The sequence below is a fragment of the Nyctereutes procyonoides genome, unplaced genomic scaffold, assembly GCF_905146905.1.
Source record: "Nyctereutes procyonoides isolate TBG_1078 unplaced genomic scaffold, NYPRO_anot_genome, whole genome shotgun sequence".
Taxonomy (NCBI): Eukaryota; Metazoa; Chordata; class Mammalia; order Carnivora; family Canidae; genus Nyctereutes; species Nyctereutes procyonoides.
The window spans coordinates 18,582,408-18,595,406 of NW_026575040.1; the positions used below are offsets into that span (position 1 = coordinate 18,582,408).

At 38.5% G+C, this 12,999-nt stretch overlaps 1 long non-coding RNA gene across 1 annotated transcript in view; it reads left to right on the plus strand.

The window, feature by feature from the left end:
• LOC129506361 (uncharacterized) overlaps positions 1–12,999 on the plus strand; it is a 158,803-nt gene that overhangs the window by 114,853 nt on the left and 30,951 nt on the right. The gene's annotated exons all lie outside the window — the stretch shown is intronic.

Here is a 12,999-nt window from a genome sequence, read left to right on the forward strand (position 1 = left end):
TGAATGTTTGCGGCAACCTTTCGTTGAGCATGTCTATCAGTGCCGGTTTTCTTTTCTTTTCTTTTCTTTTCTTTTCTTTTCTTTTCTTTTCTTTTCTTTTCTTTTCTTTTCTTTTCTTTTCTTTTTTTCTTTCTTTCTTTCTTTCTTTCTTTCTTTCTTTCTTTCTTTCTTTCTTTCTTTCTTTCTTTCTTTCTTCTTTCTTTCTTTCAAGATTTTATTTATTTATTCATGAGAGACACAGGGAGAGAGAAAGTTAGAGACACAGGTAGAGGGAGAAGCAGGCTCTATGCAGGGAGCCTGACGGGGGACTCGATCGTGGGTCTCCAGGATCACACCCTGGGCTGAAGGCAGCGCTAAACCACTGAGCCACCCGGGCTGTCCAGCGCCAGTTTTCCATATGTATTTGCTCACTTTGTGTTTCTCTGTCACATTTTAGAAATTCTTGAAATATTTCAGACTTTTTCATTATGGTTATTATATTTATAATGGTGATCTTTGATGTTACTATAATAATTATTTTGGAGTGCCATGAACTGCACTCATATGACAGCGAACCTAATCAATACATGTGTGTTCCGATTGCTCCCAGATATGCCGTCCATTCCTGTTTCTCTCCCTCTCTTTGGGCATTCCTATTCCCCAAGACACACAATAATGAAATTATGCCAATTAACAACCCTACAATGGCCTATAAGTATACAAATGGGAGGAAGAGTTGCACACCTCTTACTTTAAATCAAAAGCTAGAAATGAATTAACTTAGTAAGGAAGTCATATCAATGTGAGATAAGCTAAAAACCAGGCCTCTTGCACCAAGAGTTAGCCAAGTATGAATGGAGGGAAAGGTTTTTAAAGGAAATTACAAGTGTTACTCAAGTGAATGAAGATAAGTGAAACAGCCTTATTGCTGATAGGGAGAAAGTTTTAGTGATCTGGCTAAGAAGATCAAACCAGCCATGAACATTCCCTTAAGCCAAAGCCCAAGCCAGAGAAAAGCACCCACTCTCCTCAGTTCTGTGAAGACTGAGAGAGTTAAGGAGGTTCCAGAAGAAAAGTCTGAAGATAGCAGTGACTGGTTCAGGAGGTTTAAGGAAAGAAGCCACCTCCATAACATAAAAGTGCAAAGGGAAGCAGTTAAGTGCTGATGTAGAAGCTGCAGCAAGTTATCCAGAAGATCTGGCTAAGATAATTAAGGAAGGTGGCTACACTAAACAACAGATTTCCAATATAGATGGAAAGGTCTTCTTTTGGAGAAATATGCCATTTAGGACTTTCATAGCTAGAGAGAAGAAATCAATGCCTGGTTTCAAATCTACAAAGGACAGGCTGACTCTCTTGTTAGGGGCTAATGCAGCTGGTGACTTGAAGGTGAAGCCAATGCTCAATTGACCATGATGAAAATCCTGGGGCCCTTAAGAATCATGCTAAATACACACTGCCTGTGCTCTATAAATGGAACAACAAGGCCTGGATAACAGCACATCTACTTACACATGGTTTACTGAATATTTTCAGCCCTCTTTTCAGATCTACTGCTCAGGAAAAAAAAAAAAGATTCCTTTCAAAATATTACCACTCATCGACAGTGCACCTGGTCACCCCAGAATTCTGATGGAGATATACAGTGAGATTAATGTTGTTTTCATGCCTGCTTGCCACTACATCCATTCTGCAGCCATGGATCAAGGAATAATTTTGATTTTCAAGTCTTATTATTGAAAAAATTCATTTTCTAAGGCTAGAGCTGGCATAGATAATGATTTCTCTGATGGATCTGTGCAAAGTCAATTGAATACCTTCTGCAGAGGATTCACCATCCTAAAATGCTATTAAGAACATCTGTAGGGCATCCCCATTGATGCAGCGGTTTAGCACCACCTGCAGCCCAGGGCGTGATCCTGGAGACCCTGGATCGAGTGCCATGTCGGGCTCTCTGCATGGAGCCTGCTTCTCCCTCTGCCTGTGTCTCTGCCTCTCTCTCTGCATCTCTATGAATAAATAAATAAAATCTTAAAAAAAGAAAAACATTTGTAATTCATGGGAAGAGGTCAAAATATCAGCACGAACAGGGGGTTGCTCTACCACTGAGCTTTACCCCCAACATGAACAGGAGTCTGAAAGAAGTTGATTCAAACCCTCATGGAAGACTTTGAGGAGTTTCAAAACTTTAATGGAGGAAGTAACTGCAGATGTGGTGGGGATAGCAAGAAAACTGGAACTAGAAGTGAAGCCTGCAGGTGTGATTGAATTGCTGTGATCTCGCGATAAAACTTTAATAGATGAAGAGTAGCTTCTTTTTTTTTTAAGATTTTATTTATTTATTTATTCATGAGAGACACGAGGGAGAAAGAGAGAGAGGCAGAGAGAGAAGCAGGCTTCACACAGGTAGCTCAACATGGGACTCGATCCTGGGTCTCCAGGGTCACGCCCTTGGCTGAAGGCAGCGCTAAACCGCTGAGCCACCTGGGCTGCCCAGAAGAGTAACTTCCAAGGGATGAGCAAAGAAAATGGTTTCTTGGGATGGAATCTACTTTTGATGAAGATGCTGTGAAGATTGTTGACATGACAACAAAGGATTTAGAATATGGTATAAACTTTGTGGATAAAGAGTGGCAGGGGGACACTTGGGTGGCTTAGTGGTTGAGCATCTACCTTCGTCTCAGAGCATGATCCCAGGGTTCTGGGATCGAGTCCCACATCAGGGTCCCTGCTTCTCCCTCTGCCTATGTCTCTGCCTCTCTCTGTGTCTCTCATGAATAAATAAATAAAATCTTTAAAAAAAAAGCAGTGGCAGGGTTTCAAAGGATTGACTCCAATTTTGAAAGATGTCCTACTATGAGTAAATGCTATCAAATAGCATCACATGGTATGAAGAAATCATTTGTGAAATGAATGTCAATCAACGTGCAAACTTCATTATCTTATTTTAATTGCCAAGCCCCCTCAACTTCAGCCACCACCCCTTGATCAGTCAGCAGCCATCAACATTGAGGCAAGACCCTTCACCAGCAAAAATATTATGACTTGCTGAAAGCTCAGATGGTTTTTTTTTTAGCAATAAACTATTTTTAGTGAGATATGTACATTTTAGATACAATGCTATTACACACTTAATAGATTACAATATAGTATAAACATAGGTTTATATTATAACAAGTTTAACATAAGTTTATACTACAAATTTCAGTGTGCACTGGGAAATGAAAAAATGTATTTGACTTGCTTTATTGTGTTATTAACTTTATTGTAGTGGTCTGGAACTGAATGTGGGGTATTGCTGAGGTTTATCTATACAGCCTAAGTGTGGCACTCTATAAAAATGCCTGAAGCACTGCTAGGGGCTCAGGAATTCTCCTGAATGTTTTCTACTATTCCTAGCTTTGATTATTCTTGTTCTGATCTGAAGTATTCCAAAATCTGTCTTGCTGCCATACACTTGAATTTTGTATTGGCTGGCTAGTATTTAGAATGATATATCAGTTAGATGAACTACCTGGCATTCTATTTCATTTTTGCTTGCCCCTTGTCTATTAAAACAGCCATGGGTCTCTAAATATGAGCTCAGATTCTCCCCTACACTGGTGCTCAACCCTAGTGTGATCCCTCTCGGCCCACGCTGCTCTTTATGGCCTCTGTCCAACCTCTTGTGTTTTCTTAGGAGTAGCAGTCTAATACTAGACTTGGAATCAGAAGGCAAAGTTCTATCTCTAAGTTCTGTTCTTTCCTAATCATCAAAACTCTGGAAATACACTTAAGCTCTTTGAATTTTAGTTTTTTAATCTTTTAAAAAATATTGATTGATTGATTAACTGATTGATTGTTAAAAAATTTAGAGAGGTAGTGTGATCAGGGCAGAGGGAGAGGGAGAAGCAAGCCTGCTGAGCAGGGAGCCTGTCCAGCGGCTTGATCCCAGGATCCTGGGATCGTGATCTGAGCCAAAGGCAGATGCTTAACTGACTGAGCCACTCAGGCGCCCCAAAGATTTATTTATTTATTTTGAGAGAATAAGCTTGAGCAAGCAGGGAGAGGGGTAGAGGGAGAGAATCTCAAGAAGACTCTCCAGTGAGTGTGGAGCCCAGATGGGGCTAGAGCTCACAACCCTAAGATCATGATCTGAGCTGAAATCGAGTCGGATGCTTAACCAACTGAGCCACCCTGGTGCCCTTGTTTTCTTATCTTTTATGTGTATGATGCTAACCCCTACCAATTCAGGTATGCTTGTGAGGATAAAATGAGACGATGTGTGTTAAAGTCCCTTATAAAGGACTTTGACGGGGGCACTTGACGAGATGAGCACTGAGTGTTACACTATATGTTGGCAATTTGAACTCCAATAAAAAAATATACATATATTTTAAAAAAGGAAAGTTAAAAGAAAAAAATCTTCTTGACACTTATATTGCACTGTATGTTAACTAGTTAGAATTTAAATAAAAACTTGGGAGCAAAAAAAAAAAGTACTTTTACACTGAAAGGTGCCATTCAGGCTTTGAAAAAGTAGACTGACTATAGGGATGGTACAGAGGAGAAGATGCTGGAGCTGGCTGACCTCTCTGTGCACTGGATTCCATATCCTTTTGTCTAAGCAAGTACTTTGTTCTGAGGATTATGCTCTGTGTTTCCTACAGCATCAGTTTTTCCTTCTCTATTTGGATAATTTTGGTCAATATACAAATATGCTCTAATAGCTCCTATCTGCACAACAACAGCAACAAACCTAGACCTCATGTTCCCTCACTAGGTGTAATTTTTCTGCTCCTCTGTATCATGTCTGTCTCCCTACTTTTTATTTAAACTACTCTTTGAGTACTCTGATAAGTTGATACTCAGATGGGATTAGATGTATAAGGGATTTATTGGGGAAATGCTAATTAATGATAAGGGGAGAGGGTATGGAGCTGAAGTAGTTAGGAAGGGCCATTAGGACATTATGTAGGGCTGATGCCTGTGAAAGGGGAGAGGGAAGGAAGGAGGATTAGGGAGGAAGAATCTCAGACTGTGGCACAATTGCAAGGAAGTTTTGGTGATGTTAATGAGAAGCCCTTAAGCCAAAAAATTGCCTGTTAGAAGACTCTTGCCTCCCACAAAGGTAGGCCTGCACTAATGCCTCACAAGTTTCAATCACTGGCTGGGAGCAGTCTGGAGAAAGCTTGGTCTCAGCAGAAATCCAGTGGTGGATCTATGGGGGCTGCAGCTGGGGCTGTCAATCAACTCTGCTCCCTGTATCAGGAGATCTGAGTCGTATATTTCCATGATTAATTGGTAAAGCTTAGTTGGCTGTTTCTGAATGATTGGTTGTCCTTTGGATTTGGATTTTTTAACCTTGAGGCATTTGGTTTGCTTACATAGGCTTTCACAGCATTAGAGCCACATCAGTCTAATGGCCTCCTTGTTTAGCTTAACAGTTTCCCCTACTGGTAATCCTCTCCTAGAGAGATTGACCAGAAATTTGGTATTAGTGCCACTTTCAGTTACCACCAGAGTTAAGTTCCCCGTTTCATTGTGAAACTCATAGGTGAAGATGTCAGATTGTAGAAGAATTGATTTTGCTGTTCCTGTCTCTGTTCACCTTGAGTCTGTTTCTCCAAGCACAACGAGACCATGTGATGTACTGTTGATGGCTGTGAACATACATTGAAGACCTTTGAGAGAACATATTGTACCATAGAGACTATAATGCTAGCTATTAGGAGGATAATACCAAGAGACCAAAGTGTACTCCTTAGCCAAGGTCCCCATTATCAAACCAGTTAGTATGAAATCAAAGAATGTACCTGAAGGGGTACCAATCTGTTCTAGCCTAGTGAGTTGCTTGTTAATTCCTTGTATTTGCTACAATTCTGGAGGCACTGATCCAGGTACAGCAGAAGATATTTGCTGTGGCACATATTCCTCCTTGTTCAGGCAATTAGTAATCTAAAGCAATTGTTATTTTTTCTGTTTTTATTTTATTTTATTTATTTATTTGAGAGAGTGAGACAGAGCCTGAGCAGAGGGAAGGAGGTTAGGGGGAGAAGGAGAGGCAGGCTCCCTGCTGAGCAAGGAGCCAGATGCATCACTCAATTCCAAGACCCTGAGATCATGACCTTAGCCAAAGGCAGATACTTAACTGAATGAGCCATCCAGGCACCCTTCTAAAGCAATTTTGATATTGTATAAACAAAAAAGGTCAACATTAACTCAGTGCTCTAACATTCTCCACATGATCAATTCATGATGTATAGAATCACGCATGGGTTAAAGATCCATTCGGACTTCAAAATAATGAATGGACTACAATGTAACAGTATGAATGTTTATGTGTTTATGTTTATGTAACAGTATGTCCGTTTATATGGTTTTCAAATTCTATATTGTAGCTAACATTTATGAAACTATTAAGTGTTGAGTTTTGGCATAGTATCAAACAATATCCACAATTATATAAAAGTCTATTAAAATATTTCCCTTTCTAGCTTAAAAAAAGTAGAAATAACTACTAAAGGAAGTTAAGAATTGTGATTATTTCTGAATATGAACATTCTAATTTCTGAACTGAGATTAGAGGTATATTTAAAACGACACAGATCTGGGACGCCTGGGTGGCTCAGTGGTTGAGCGCCTGCCTTTGGCTCATGGCATGATCCCCAGGTCTGAAGATTGAGTCCCACATCGGGCTCCTCTTGGGAGCCTGCTCTACCCTCTGCCTGTGTCTCTGCCTCTCTCTCATGAATAAATAAATAAATAATCTTAAAAAGAAAAATGACACAGATCTTTCTAAAAGTTGTCAGAAAAGTGATGAAGCTTTCCCAAGTGTTCATTCAGGGAAAAGATAAGGGTAGGGACATGGGATAACTGTGCAATGGGCATTAAGGAGGGCACTTGATGTAATGAGCACTGGGTGTTATATGCAACTGATGAATCACTAAATTCTATTCCTGAAACTAATAATATAGCATATGCTAACTAAGTTGAATTTAAATTAAAAAAAAGAGGAACACCATCCACTCTATCTTACCCCCACTGAGTAAATTTTTGAGGCCCATAACAGGCAATAGTGAGTTACTCTTTTTCATAAATAAAATGTAGGCATGGACATGGAAGCACTAAATCAAAGTGGTAAACAGTATGACTCAAAGAACAGGCGTTCAAAATGTAGAACATGAAGGTACTTCAGACTGTTTAATCACAAAACCCTCTATGGCTGCAGCAAAGTGGAATAGAGGCTACTTAATATTGTTACACAGGGTACAACATGGATTCTATTACTTCTTTACAGTGTTTAATCCTTTATCAAATTAAATGTGACCTCTAAGTTACTCTTTTAGCCAGAAGCTAAGAGGGGAAAAGTACTAACAGGGAAGCAGACATGGATTGTACAGAGCAGAAACTTGCTACACAGAGGCTAAGAAACCATTGCCACTTAAAAAGTTCTGAGTGGCATTTTATTTTATTTTATTTTATTTTTATTTTATTATTTTATTTTTGTATATTTTTTATTGGAGTTCGATTTGCCGACATATAGTGTAACACCCAGTGCTCATCCTGTCAAGTGCTGAGTAGCATTTTCGAGAAAGGGTACTACTGGACAATGTTGAGAGGTAGTTATGTGAAAATCCCAATGGAGACTGAAATTCCTCTGGCAGCAGCCATAGAAAGGGGGATACTGATGTTATAACCATTGTTTTTAAGCACGGTAGGCCGAAGTTCACTGAGCAATAGCTGCATGTTTGCATGGAGAGAGAATGAATAATATATGCAAATTCCATGCTTAAAGTCCCCTTGTTTAGAAATCTGGCTTGCTTGATTTTGTCTCCCTAATCTACTTACGCAGAGACCTTTCCTTTTGTTTTAATATCAAATAGGCTTTAGCATGGACAGATCTAATGGGACTTTGCCATTGGTGGAGGCTTAACGGGGTATCAGGAGGTTTTAAGTAAATTTCATTAGAAGGCTACAATCTCTACCTCATGGAAGATTATACTTTTAAAAATGTACAGGGTCAGGATATCCCTCCAATTTGCCAGAGCAATAACCTAGAAATATCCTGTGGGGATTACCTGTAGGCTTCTGCTATCCTGTCTGTAGTCCACTTCCAGTCATGAGTAAGCCACATAAATTTGGCACTCAGGAGTGCTTGGACAATGAGTTTTCCCCTTTTAAGCAAACAACTGAAAAGAGTATGGCTAAATATAATTATTGTTTGGCCATTGGATTTGGTAGCAAAAAAAAGGTTATGATAATCGCTTTTGACCAGTTTCTGTTTTTAAGAGTCCTGAATTTGTCTCATTATTCTAAAAGAATTAAAATGGGCTTGCCCCAGAGAAGGGAAGTATTCCTAATTTGGCAGACTCTACAACAAATGGAAAGAAACCCCTTAAAGTTCAATGGAATTAAAAATCAGGTATAGTTAGAGCTTTATGAAAACTTCTGTTTAAAATATAAATTTTTGGTGTTTGCTTGTGACTAAGCATGAGAATTATTTGAAATTTTTAAAGCACTGATGCAAGGAGACACTCATTTGACTGAGACTATTATGGGAATATAATTAAGTAAGACTCAGAAGAAAGATGATTAATAACCCAACCTGGGCCGGAAAAGGAAGAGACAACCAAGGACACTTCCTTTAGCCACTTCTGGCTAAGAGGATTCACAAATTCCCCGGTAAAGGTAGACATAAACAGAAGGACACACTTTCTTCATTCATTCATTCATTCATTCGTTTGTTACTCCCTTCCTCTCTCCCTTCTTCCTTTGTAATGAGTTCACATTTCAGAATTCCCAAAGGACAAAAGAATAATACAGTGAGTTCTCTTTAACTCCTTTCCAGTCAACTAGTCCACTCTCCTCAAAGGCAACTAATATTACCACTATCTTATGTATCCGTCAGTGCATATGTGAGCAAATGTACATGAAATTTTCATACAAGTGATAACATTCTGTATACTCTGAAGTTTTTTTCCCCCACTTTATTGGTAATAAATTTTACCCATTGTTCTTCAGTAGCATAGTATTCCGTTGAATGGATGCATCATAATTTATTTGACCAGCTCCACCCTGATGGACATTTAAGTTGTTTCCAGTCTTTTGCTATTGCAAATGATACTGTAATGACTTGTACAGGAGTCATTTTGTCCACATGTGAAAAATCTGTAGCATAAATTCCAGAGGTAGAATTACTGACTCTAAGAGTATGTGTGCTTCTAATTTTGATAGATATTGCTAATTTACCCTACACAGAGGTTGTACTAATTTATATTCCTATCAGCAGTATGTGAAAACACCTCTAACACACTCTTACTGATGCAGAGTGTTACGAAGCTTTGTGCTCTTTTTCCAATTTGATGGGTACCTGTGATATTTCAGCTTAATTTTAATTTGCCTTTCTCATTATGAGATTGAACATTTTTCACATATGTTGTAAATCCATTGATATTTCCTTTTATGTGAAGAGTTCATTCATATTCTTTGCCCATTTATCCTCAGGCTTATTCGTTTACCTGTAAGTTTTTTACATTTATTTTTTTCTCCTTATTTAGTTCTCTTTACTTTAAGGCCAAAAGAATCCAGAATTGCTGTCCATGTGAGGTAAGGGAATGTATTTAGTTGGTCGAAATTTGATTTGGACAAATGGCGTTTCTAGCTTAGATTCTGACGAGTAGTTGAAGTTCCTTTTGCAGTGTGTTCTAGTGCTTCAGTGAGGTTACTTTGTGAAAAGCTGCTCCTAAAGGAAGAGATGTGCCCTTGTAGAAAGAGGCTTGGCCTCCCTTGCTCTGTGAGGCTTGTTCAGCCAATAAGCCGCATCCTGTATCCTAAAAATGATGACTGATGATTGAGCCCTATTACAAGCCCTATCACAAGCTCTGTGAGGCTTGTTCAGCCAATAAGCCGCATCCTGTATCCTAAAAATGATGACTGATGATTGAGCCCTATTCAGCCCATCTGAAAATAAAGATGAGGGCTGAGCTTTGGAAATATATGAAATTTATACTGGAAGTGGGGAAACTGGGATGGATACTGTTCCCTTTCCCATAAACTAAACAATCTAGAAATGTTTGGTAGTACTTTCAACACCCCCCCTTCCACCTGCAACTTTACAAATGTCTCCCTTGCACAGCATTTCCTTATTTTGTATGTCAAAATTCATTTATTTCCATAAGTGCCACCTGCATTTATGCAATGAAGGAAGGTGTTCTTCCTTCCTGGCACAAGTGGGAAGCAGTGCTTTATGACTGGTCCGACGGGGGCAATCTGCCTCAGAGAACAGCCCTGGCACATCAGCATGTGAACTGCTCAGGCTAGGTAAGTTGCTAGTTGGGCCTTTCAGAACAGTGATAGTTTTTATTGGTACACATATTCGAGGTATTGTTAATTTTATTTTTTTTAACAATTCTTATAGTTGTTTTTCTATTTTATGTGTTCTCTGATAACGTATTGACAGGTATTAACCCTGACCTTTCTCCTAACAGTCAGAAAACTATATCCTTATATAAATACTTGTATTATCTAATCTTATCTTTGTGGGAAGATTTTTAACAACTGTTTGAATATATTTAAGAATTGAGGGACTATTCAAGGTTTAGTTTCTTTAGCTGCATGTCAAATGGTATATGTGCATTTTCAAGAAATGTATACAGTATGTTGTTCATGTTGTCTAAGTTTTCAAAATTGTTACCATACAGCTGTTATGTTTATAGTTTAAAAATGAGGTTCTTTACAGACAAGAAAATTGGCACTTTGTGATATGAATTGTAATATTTTTCCAGTATTTCCAGAGTTCGTGAATACTAAAAATTATTTATTGCCTTTATATTTGAATAACAATTTGGATGATATAAACTTCATGGGTCACACTTTCTTTCCTTAAGGCTTTTAGAGGCATTTATCCAGTTTTCTAGAACTGCATATTATTGTAGCCTGTTCTGTGTTTTTTATTCTTCATAGATGACTCACTGTTTTTGCCTGATTGCCCAAAATATTCAAAATTCAGCAATTGTGTTAGGATATATCTGTGTTGACTGTATTGTGTCAGTTTTTCCTAAGACCTGCAATGCCCTTTCAAAATGAACATTTTCCTTAATCATATTTCAGATATTTGTTTTGATTCATTGCCTAGGGATTTCAGGTAAGTTTATATTAGACCTCCTTTGCCTGTTTTCCCTAGACGTCATTTTATCTCTTATTATTTTAAATGCTATTTATTTTCACTTGTTTTGTTTGCTTTTCTCGTATCTAACCTCTATATTCCTTTCTGCATTCTCATCAGCATCTAGTCCCCCCTGGGCTACTTCCAGTTTTTATTCTATTTCTGTTATTTTTTAAGCCACTATTCCCCTAAGAGATCTGCCAGCTGTGTTTCATTCCTTTAGTTGTCTCTATCTTTATTAATCTGTGCCATTTGCTCTTTGTTAATTAAAAAAAAATCCATACTGCAATAAAATATACATAATGCAAAAATTTACCACTTTAACCACTTTTAAGTGAAGATTTCTGTCACATTATGTGCACTTACATTGTTGTGCTATCATCAGCACCATTCAACTCCAGGAACTTTTTTGTCTTTCTCAACTATGTACTTATTAAATACTAGCTCCTAATTCCTAACCTCTCCCCCAAGCCCCTGGCAATCATCATTCTATTTTCTGTCTCTATGATTTGATGACTCTAAATACCTCGTATAAGCAGAATTATACCATATTTGTCTTTAGGTGACTGGCTTATTTTCCTTAGAATAATGTCTTCAAATTTCATCCATGTTGTAGCATGTGTCAGAATGTCTTTTAAAAAATATATATTTTATTTATTTATTTGAGAGGGAGGGAGGGAGAGAGAGAAAGAGAGAGCACACAGGAGGAGAGGGAGGCTAAGAGGGAGAAGCAGGCTCCCTTTTTAGCAGGGAGCCCAATGTGGGGCTCAATCCCAGGACCCAGACATTTTGACCTGAGCCGAAGGCAGACGCTTAGCCAACTGAGCCACCCAGGTGACCCGACTCCTTCTTTTCTTCTTTTTTATTTTTTTTTTTAAGATTTTATTTATTTACTCATGAGACACACACACACACACACAGAGAGAGAGAGAGAGGGGGGCAGAGACACAGGCAGAGGGAGAAGCAAGCTCCATGCAGGGAGCCGATGTGGCACTCGATCCCGGGTCCCCAGGATCAGGCCCTGGGCCGACGGTGCCAAACTGCCGTGCCACCCAGGCTGCCTGACTTTTTCTTTTTTAGATCAGTTTTAGGTTCATAGCAAAGTTAAGAGGAAGGTAAGAGATTTCCCATAAACCCCTGCCCCAGCACATGTACAGCCTGCCCCATTATCAACTTCCTTCATTTATTACAGGTGATAAATCTACCTTGATACATCATAATCATCAGTTTTGCTATTTTACATTCTGTGGGTTTGGACAAATCTATAATGACATGTATCCATCATTATGGTATCATACAGAGTATTTTCACTGTCCTAAAAATCCTCTGTGCTCCACCTATTCATCTTTCTGCCCAAATCCTTGGCAAACACAGATCTTTTTTCTATCTCCACAGTTTTGCCTTTTTTAGAATGTCATATACTTGGGATTATATAGTATGTAGCCTTTTCAGATTGGTTTCTTGTATTTAGTAGTATGCATTTAAATTTCCTCCTTGTCTTTTCATGGCTTGATAGCTCATTTCTTTTTAGCACTGAATAAAATTCCATTGTCTTGATGTACCACAATTTATTTAACCATTCACCTACTGAGAGACATCTTGGTTGCTTTCAAGTTTGGGCAATTATAAAGATGCTATAAACATCCATGTACAGGTTTTTGTATGAACCTGTTTTTAACTTGTTTGAATAAATACCAAGGAATGTGATTGCTGGATCATATGGTAAGAGTATGTTTAGCTTTGTGAGAACTACCAAACTATCTTCCAAAATAAGGGTACTATTTTGTATTCCTACTAGCAATAAATAAGATTTCCCATTGCTCCCCTTCCTTGTCAGCATTTGGTGTTGGCAGTTGTCAGGATTTTGGCCATTC